This window comes from Notamacropus eugenii, chromosome 2 (assembly GCF_028372415.1).
Source record: "Notamacropus eugenii isolate mMacEug1 chromosome 2, mMacEug1.pri_v2, whole genome shotgun sequence".
Lineage (NCBI taxonomy): Eukaryota > Metazoa > Chordata > Mammalia > Diprotodontia > Macropodidae > Notamacropus > Notamacropus eugenii.
Window position 1 is genome coordinate 11,098,491 of NC_092873.1, and position 10,295 is coordinate 11,108,785.

General features: G+C 35.8%; 1 long non-coding RNA gene across 1 annotated transcript; it reads right to left on the minus strand.

Annotated features, from left to right (window-relative positions):
- Positions 1-1,778: 1,778 nt before the first annotated feature.
- LOC140523409 (uncharacterized) lies at positions 1,779-8,792 on the minus strand. The gene is made up of 3 exons (XR_011973395.1): positions 8,173-8,792; positions 7,241-8,035; positions 1,779-1,963 (listed from the first exon to the last, which is right to left on the minus strand). It is a non-coding gene; the product is annotated as an uncharacterized lncRNA (long non-coding RNA).
- Between the last annotated feature and the right edge of the window lie 1,503 nt (positions 8,793-10,295).

Here is a 10,295-nt window from a genome sequence, read left to right on the forward strand (position 1 = left end):
GACAGGGGGTAAGTGATGCTACTCTCACTACATTCGTCTAAAGGAGGGAAATTAAATGCTCACTCAAATTGGTATAAAAATCTCTGTTATACTAGAGGAATGTAGCGCAGGAGGCAACAAGAGGGGTGAGGGGAATGATAGAAGGGTGGGCAAATGGAAGAAGGGAATAACTAGAAATAAACACTTTTGGGAAGGAAGAAGGTTAAATGAAGGAATAAAACATAACGGGAAATAGAACAGGATACAGGGAAATATAGTTAGTATTAGAAAACATGATTATTATAGAAGTCTTCTTCAAAGCGGCCTGTATTTACTCTGTATTAAATTATTTGCCTTCTCAGGGGGATGAGTAGGGAGGGAGGGAGGGAGAGAAGGAGAGAGGGATGGAAAGAAGGTTGAATTCAAAGCAGTAGAAAGGAATGCTGATAATTTTTATTGCATATAACCCATAAACAGGTAACACAGGTAGTGAGGTACAGAAATTTATCTTGCCCTACAAGATAAGACAGAAGATGGGGAAAAGGGAAGGGTGTGGTGTGATGGAAGGGAGGGCTCATTGAGTGAAGGGGTAATCAGAATGCAGGGAATTAGTGGGTGGGGGGACGGGAGAGATAGGGAGAATAATTGGACATGTTACAAAGTGATGTTAAAGCACTTAACATTAAAACAATTGACAGAATTAATTACTGAGACTACACCAGAGACATCGTTAGATTGGGGAAATGCATTTTATTCTAAACCTCCTAGAGTCAGGTAACCTGGGGTAAAATGGGCATTGATGGAAAGGTTAAGGTTTGATTGGTAAATTTGTTTTTATGATCGTTATTTAAGTGGGAACTAAAACAGGTATAGAACGGCATGGAAGTCACTTAAGACTTCTCTCAAAAGATGTGCCTTAGCCAATGTGAAATTATAGTCATAACTGAAACCGTGGTCATTGCAACTTGCTATTTGAAGATGCTATGAGACTACTAAGTGACTGTTATTCTGAATCTAACTCCATATATGGATAGCAAAATAGTAATCTGAGCCTCCAATCCATGGTGCCATTAAGCCTGTATAGGAATTGAAAAAGGTGATCTCATGGGAAGGGTGGGAGAGCGGCTGTACAGCCTGGGCTGAGGTAGGATTCTCCTGACTCAATTTCCCCACTGATAGCTGGCAGACTCGAAGCCTCAGTGAATGCAAGTTGACAATCTATTCCTGCCTGAAACTGACAGGAATTTGGGGAGATTTGTTTTTCGCTGCAATGTCCTAACACTTAGTGGCAATTTCCTCTAGTCAAAAGGGTGGTAAGCCTAATACGAGATCAATTAAATTATAGCTTGTTGGTAGGGGAACATCCAAGGTCAAGTCTAAAATTAAGCTATTAGGCTTAGGAGTTTAGAACAACAACAGTAAGCTAAGGTCGTCTACTTCTTAGTAGGAATGTGGAGACAATTAGGACAAGGGCTTATGAAGTTAGCATACATAGTTATCATTAGTATCTCAGTTGGATACTGCTAAAAAAAATTACATTGCGGTCTACATTGTGAACACTTTAAAAGAGATATCACCCGACCAAAGGTGGGAATTGTTTTATGTGATATGAAATATGTTACAAATGAAAAATTAAAAAAATTATTAAATATAATATAATTTAATATATTAAAATTCAAGTGTACAGTTGGTGGAGTTTTTATGTCTGGCTTTATGTGAGTGTAAATGACAGGCATAGTGTTCAGAAAATTTATAATATTGATGAAATAAAGGAAATAGCACACTCAACACACTTTCCGTTAACCAGTGAGAAATTACAGATTTTATGCATACATACATTACTTTTCCTTTGATCTAATTTCTTCTGTAGTTTTTTCTTATTTTCAAAATCAGTTCGATAAAATGATGCAACTTGTGAAACTACTGTCATGGAATGATATCACAAAGAATCAGCAAGTTCTTGTTGAAGCTTTCTTACTGTAACCTGAGTGAAATATTTCCAAATTATTTCTGTTCATGACATGATATTAGCTCATAAAAATACGAATACACTTTTAAAATGTACAGAAATTAATATTTTCTCTTTCAACTTAACTTCATTTATATATTCATAATTACCATAGATTTACAGCTAGAGATATCTTAAGGACTATTTAATACAAGCACCTCATTTTGCCAACATGAAAACTGAAGCCCAACGAAGTTAAATGAATTGCTCACGATCCTAAAGGCAGTCATTGAGAGAGAAAAGGATTGGAACTTGGCTCCTGAGACTACAAACCTCAATTAACTATACAACTTCACCTCCACTCAGCATGGATCAAATGCTGTCTTCTTCTTGCTCAGTGTACTCCCCATTAAGCAATGCATTCAACCTGATTTCCCCATCACCTCTTTCAGAGAAAAATTAAAAGACCTCCAAAGTTACCTAGAGACTAAACTCTTTTATCTGAAATTGACATGGAAGGTGATGTAATGGAGTGGGAATAATCAATAGTTTTTATATTTGATAGAAACATTAGGGGTTTCCCCTTCCCTTTTTCAGAAACGTGAACTACTTTCTTTCTCTGCCCCTGCCTTTACAATGAGGAAGACATGCATAAGAAAGGGATGCATTTTCGTTCCTCTCATAGTTTCCCCTTGAGAATGAACATAGGCGCTGATATCCTTATCAGGCTTAGTAAAAGCACTTGACAAGTATGTTTTAGTTTGCTCGCAGCCAAAACCGCAACATATATCCTTGTTAACTACCTTTCACATGTTCAACTCTCTTTGCCAAGCCTTCAAAGCAATTCTCTTATCCATTAGAATGGGAATTACACGTCTGGCTGTAGCCAATGGACAGAGAAAATGGAAACAATAAAAATAGGGTAGATTTCCCACTTATGTATACACAGTATATTGCAAGGTCAGTGTTTCTACATACTTAAGTATATTCATCCATATGCACATATCCATATGTCCAAATATGCACAGAAATACACAGTCACAAATGCATAGAGAGATATGCTACAAAATATCATCTTCACTTCACCATACAGTAAAGTATATGAATGCACCAATGAGTAAGAGAAAATGAAACCAAAAAATAAAAGGAACTAAAGCTTTTTTTTCTCTTATTAGATAATATTAAGTGCCTTGAAACACTAAATTTAAATAACGTCTAGTAAATTTTTGAAGGAAGCAGAAAGCAGAAAGATGGCAATAAAAACTTGTGAAAATAAAACTGACCTAATTAACTAAATTCATACAAGTAAACTGAATTGTAGCATGGAAGGACTGGATTCAAATTCATGACCACATATACTAAAAATAAAATTTAAAAATTTTTTTGTGACGTGTTTCCCCATTGAATTGATGATGAATCAGAGAGAATGAGAACTGCTAGTAGATTGTAAGGGGCAATGCATATTCAACAAATAAAAGGCAATGATTCCAGAAACTGCAATTTTGGACACTGAGCAAGGATAGTTATTAAAACAATAAAAAATACTGAGATAAAAAAAAATTAGTAGGGATGCCCAAACAATTAAAAAATAAGATTAGTGAGGACACCTCAGGGGCTGAATCTGCAGTTGCAACAGTGAGGCCTCAAACCCCTTGGCCCACAGGCACCAAAGGCCAGTGATGGGGTTCAATCAGCAGACCAGGAAGGGAGATGGCTTCCCCATAGCTCTGGCAGCAGGCAGTGGCCACAGATCTTGCACAGCAGCCCCTATGGTAGCTCCCTTGTTGGAGCGTAAAAACCCCTGGGGCCATTGAAGAGCTGAGTCTTGCCTCTGCCCTGGGTGGAGGCCCTGGGCTAGCTGCTCTTTGCTTCACACTGAATGGTGGCCCTGCCATCCAGCCTATCTGAAAATCAGCCCCAAGTGCTGACTTGGGAACTCGAGGCCAAGTGCCAGTGGAGAGGTATCTGCTAAGATTCTTGGCATAGAAATCCCTCTCTGCATCCAGACCAGGACACGCTTGATTGTGCCACTTTGGAGGAAGTGAAATCTCACAGATTCCCGGAGAATACCCTACTCTTGACAAAGGACCCAAAAGTCAAGTAACTGGTTGGGAAAATGCCCAAAAAAGGGAAAAAATATAAGACTGTAGAAGGTCACTTTCTTGGTGAGCAGATGTCTCCTCCCATACATTTGGATGAGGAAAAGCAATGCTTACCCTCAGGGAAAGACATAAAAGTCAAGGCTTCCGTATCCCAAACAACCAAAATAAATATTCAATGGGCTCAGGCCATGGAAGAGCTCAAAAAGGAATTTGAAAATCAAGTTAAAGGGGTGGAGGAAAAACTGGGAAGAGAGATGAGAGAGATGCAAGAAAAGCATGAAAAGCAGGCCAACACCTTGTTAAAGGAGACCCAAAAAAATGCTGAACAAAATAACACCTTCAAAAATAGGCTGACTCAATTGGCAAAAGAGTTTCAAAACGTCAATGAGGTGAAGAATGCTTTAAAAAGTAGAATTAGCTATATGGAAAAGGAGGTCCAAAAGCTCACTGAAGAAAATAGTCCTTTAAAAATTAGAATGGAACAGATGGAGGCTAATGACTTTATAAAAAAACAAGGAATCTCAAAACAAAACCAAAAGAATGAAAATATGGAAGATAATGTGAAATATCTCATGGGGAAAAACAACTGACCTGGAAAATAGATCCAGGGGAGACAATTTAAAAATTTTGGGATTACCTGAAAGCCATGATCATAAAAAGAGCCTAGACATCATCTCTCATGAAATTTTCACGGAAAACTGCCCTGAGATTCTAGAACCAGAGAGCAAAATAAATATTGAAAGAATCCACGGATCACCACCTGAAAGAGATCCAAAAAGAGAAACTCCTAGGAACATTGTGGCCAAATTTCAGAGTTCCCAGGTCAAGGAGAAAATCTTGCAAGCAGCTAGAAAGAAACAATTCAAGTACTGGGGAAATAAAATCAGGATAACAAAAGATCTAGCACCTTCCACATTAAGGGATCGAAGGTCATGGAATGTGATTATCCAGAAGTCAAAGAAACTAGGACTAAAACCAAGAATCACCTACCCAGCAAAACTGAGTATATTAGTTCAGGGGAAAAAATGGTCTTTCAATGAAATAGAGGACTTTCAAGTACTCTTGCTGAAAAGACCAGAGCTGAAAAGAAAATTTGACTTTCAAACACAAGAACGAAGAGAAGCATGAAAAGGTAAACAGCAAGGAGAAGTCATATGGGACTTACTAAAATTGAAATGTTTACATTCCTACATGGAAAGATAATATTTGTAACTCTGCAAACTTTTCAGTATCTGAGTAGTTGGTAAGATTACACACCCACAGACACACACACACACACACACACACACACACAGCACAGAGTGAATTGAAGAGGATGGGATCATATCTTTAAAAAAAATGGAATTAAGTGGTGAGAGAGAAATACATTGGGAGGAGAAAGGGGGAAATGGAATGGGGAAAATTATCTGTCATAAAAGAGGAAAGCAAAAGACTTTTCAGTGGAGGGAAAAAGAGGGGAGGTGAGAGAAAAACATGAAGCTTACTCTCATCAATTCGACTAAAGGAAGGAATAAAATGCACACTCATTTTGGTATGAATACTGATCTTCAATACAGGAAAGTGGGGGAGAAGGAGATAAGCAGGGTGGGGGGGATGATGGAAGGGAGAGCATTGGGAGGAGGGAGCAATTTGAAGTCATCACTCTTGGGGAGCAACAGCATCCAAAGAGAGAATAGAAGCAATGGGGGGCAGGATAGGATGGAGGGAAATATAGTTAGTCTTACACAACACGACCATTATGGAAGTCATTTGCAAACTTACACAGACATGGCCTATATTGAATTGCTTGTTTCCCAAAGGGAATGGGTGAGGAGGGAGGGATGAAGAACAGTTGGAAGTCAAAGTTTTAGGAACAACTCTCAAGTATTGTTCTTACTATTAGGAAATAAGAAATACTGGTAATGGGGTATAACAAGTTATCTAGCCCTACAGTTCAAAAGAGAAGATCGGGACAAGGGAAGGAAGGGATGTTCGAAGAGAGGGTCGATCGGTAATAGGGGCAATTAGAGTGCTCAGTGAATTGGGGCGGGGGGAGGGGAGAAATGGGGAGAAAATTTGGAACCCAAAATTTTGTGAAAATGAATGTTAAAAGCTAAATAAATAAATTTTTAAAAAATCCAAAAAAAAAGTAAATATGTACTGGTTGACTTTGTAGCTGCAAAAAAAAAAAAATAAGTTTATTAACACAAAAAATATTAATGCTTAGTGCATAATTATATTCCTTTTAATAGAAATACTGTCCTAAATTTTAAAGAAAAGTAGAGACTAGTCATTGGAATTCCACTAAAAATATGATTCACTCTTCAATGTTTCTAAAACTAGTTCAAAGGAGTATGAAGAAAAACTCGTCAGACTGATAAATATTTTAAAAATCTTATGAAAAGGGTAACGGTAATACTCACGAGTATCTCAAGGGAGATATGTGATTTTAATTGCTACATTATTACTAGCAAAATTTTGTAGGATTCTTCAGAAGTTTTAGCATTTCAAATAATTTATTGTATTTCATTAAGAAAATGGAATATTTGGAAAGGAATGAGAATAATAAATTAATCAATATCTATGCACAAGAGATAACACTATCTATGCTAATGAAAAGAAAATTTCATTGACTATACAATTTCTTTAAGCAAAGTGAGTCATCTTACCTAAAAGATGATACTGACACTTTATTTTTTTATTTTGTTTTTATACTTTTATGTATTTATTTTTATTTATTTCTACATAAATATTTTCTTTATGAAAATTTATTTCTATTTAATAAAAATTTTAATTTGATATGTTAAGTATTTACTTTTATGAACTTAATTACCTGTATTTTACTGTATTACATTTCATTACTATTATTAAATTCACACTTACTTATGCATTTTTATGGTATTATTTTATCATACTATTGCTTCTCATTCTTCTTTCTTACAATTCAAAATTTTGACAATAAAAGTTAATAATATTGCGTGCCTGCTGAAAATTCAATGCTTAAATTATCTTCATCAAATCAATTTTGACTTTCATTTCAAAAAGTTAAATGTTTACCCAAGCAGAATTTTTAAAACCGTACCTCTCTTTCAGCCTTCACATTTTCATATATACACATTTGCTCTCTTAAGTACATACATTCACTGGTCAACACTTTACTTCTCTATTCTACCGTAAGAACTTGTTTTTCAGTGTCAGCACAAACTGTATTCAAGAGATCAATGAACAGTACCTGGGATTCACTCAAGAACTTTTCTTTAGTCATGGTTTTCTTTTGGGTGTCTTCAAGCTGTTGCTGAAACAACATATTTTCAATCTGGATTTGTGCTAATCTTTCTTGGATAGATTCCCATTTGATAATGTAACTTGTTCACTTTCCCCTTTTTCAGTTGATTTGTGTGTTGAAGTTCCTTTTCTTCTGTTGGGCAAGGTTTAATTCTCTCTGTATGCTTTTTAAATGGGTGTCTTTTCCCTGAGGCAATCGTGCACCAGACAGCTAATTCTCTAAACTATTGGTTTTTCTTTCAGCTTTAGACAGCTCATGAGGAAGGACACCATTGTTCTCTCTTAAGCTAGGGGTGTCATGATAGCTTGTGTTGTAAACAAAGCCACTCATCTCATTCTCCCTGAAAGGAATGTTCATGGGCTAGTTTGATGACTCACTTTGCTCATGATCGAGAACAGCAGAAATCGCATGGGAACTTCATGATGCAATTACTCTCTCTACTCTGTCTCTGTTTTGCATTGTTCAATTTAAAGTTCAGCACTGCATTTTCAGTCGTCAGATCATGTACTTTTCCACTGCACTGGAATGTAATTTTTCTTAAGACTTCTGCATTCAGTTGTAATTCTTTTGAAGCTCCTCAATCTTTTCTTTTCAAACTTTTATATCTTCCATACAATGACATTCTTTTTCTTCATCCTTAATTATTACTGTGTCTAGTTCGAGTTTGAGCTTGGCAACTTCGTCGTGTAGGATTAGATTTTTATTCAACAGACATTTTTCTTTCTCATTGCCGTTAGGAATCTAAATATAACAAACAGAAAAAAAATGTTACTCAAAACAAAATTATGTATTCTGATTTTCCTTAGTAATTCAAAATAAATGCCAAGGTGCCAAGAAGCAGAGTTTCCTCAGAAAAAATTAAATTAAGGGAGTTTCACCTATTTCACATTTCTGTCCAACTCAGTTTTCAAAAAGAACAGGTCTTAAAAGTGCTTCATCAATCTGAAGATATGAAGTAAACTTCTAGTCCCACGAAGCTGCCTTTCAGCATATTTTATTTCCTTTGCTCTATCCATTCTATTCCAAACTGGATAGTCAAAGCGCTACAATAAAAATAAAAATACTTAATATTTACACATTGCCTTTTTATATTAAATTATTTTTTTGTTTTCCGTGTTCTAGAATCACTTCCATATAGCTTAGATGTTTTCCCTTTCCTTCTCCTCCATCACCTCTCTCTACACACACCCTCCCTGATTCTGTGTACAATCTTATATAGGTTCTACACGTACATTCCTATTAAACACATTTTCCTGTTTTTCACGTTGCAGAGAACAATTAAAATGAATGGGAGAAACCATAAAACAAAACATAATCCAAAGGAAAATGGTCTGCTTCATTCTGTTATCCAGTTCAGTATTTCTGTCTCAGGATGTGCAAGGCGGTTTGCCTCCAGAGGCCATTCAGAATCTTTTAGGTACTTGCATGGCAATGAATTACTAAGTGTACCAGAAAAATTCATTGCACACTGTGGTTTTTTCTGTGTACAGAGTTTTCCTGGTTCTACTCCTATCACTAATCATCACTTCTAATAAATCCTTTCAGGCCTGTGTGAAGTCTTCATGCCACGTTGCCTTTTAAGGTATTTTAGAAAGTTCTTCCAATATATTATCACGGCTAAAATTTGCAACACACTTAAGAAGGAAATATTTAGATTATTCTCCCCATTTTACACATCAGGACTTAGGGTAGGAGATATTACTGAATAACCTGCCCATTGTCACACTCAGTACGTAGTAGCAGCAGTGTTTCAAACCACATCTCTTCAAACTCCAAATCAAACATGCTGTTGCAATAGCTAATTCCTCTTAGGAGCTGAAGACAAGCATTTGTCCTACGTTTAGAATCATTGTCTTGGTACAATTATATTATCTCCAGAACAATGAAGTGATAAGTCATAAATTTCTTAGTGGAAGTCCTCAGAAAATTCTCTTTGCTGATAGCGGTAGCGTTTTCACAGCAACACTGATTTAAATCTTTTAGAAGTTGTTAAGTCAAAACCTCTCATTTTCGGGATGGAAAAAGTGAGACCTGCAGTGTGTTCTCCTAGTGATGGTAACCTACCCTTCACCATCATATTTTAAAAGAATGATGAAAGCATTACTGAGGCCAAAGTGTAAAAAGCGCATATTGCACTCCTATCATAGTAAAACTGGTCCAGGAGCATTGTTCCCCATTCAGGACTGGTGGAAAGAGTTACATCAAAAAGCTTATAAGCTCCATGCTGTGACATCCTTTCTGGAAGTGTAGCAGGAGGGTATGAGGAGGTTTCAGCTGAGTTAAAAGGAGCACCCCAGGGCACCATTAACCAAGGATTACTCGGGGCCACCAACACAAATGATTTCCTTCAAACAACTTTTGAAGAAAATATGAAAATGCAAAACTGTAAACTTAGAATTTGATGAATATGTATTCCTATCATTGTGAGCAATGTTGAATTACAATGAATGTAGGAATTCAGGTCACAGATAAAGCCAGAAGTCAGAAATCTAAGAAAAGCTTTTCTGTGGCAAATATTTTTTACTTCTCTTTCATGGGACATGAATGAGACAACAAAGTGAAATAGAGCAAATTAATAATATATATATATGTGTGTGTGTGTATATATATACATATATATGTATGTATATATATTATATATTATTATATTATATATAATTATATATATTATTATATATTATTAATTTGCTCTATTTTTATATATTTGCTCTCTCTGTATATATATATATATATATACATATATATATATGTATATATATATATATATATATATATATATATATATATATATATATATATATATATAGTAACCCTTAATCTCTCTCGTGAAAAGTACAAAGAGATGAATCGCTTAATCAAGGAATAAAAATGGTTTGTTTTGGAGGTGTCACTTTCTACCTCTTTGCATTCCTTTCTCCCACTAATTTAGGGGTGAATGACACTGATGAGCTCCCCTTTTTCTCTGACCAGAAAAGGCAAAGGCATTACTGAAATCCAGGGA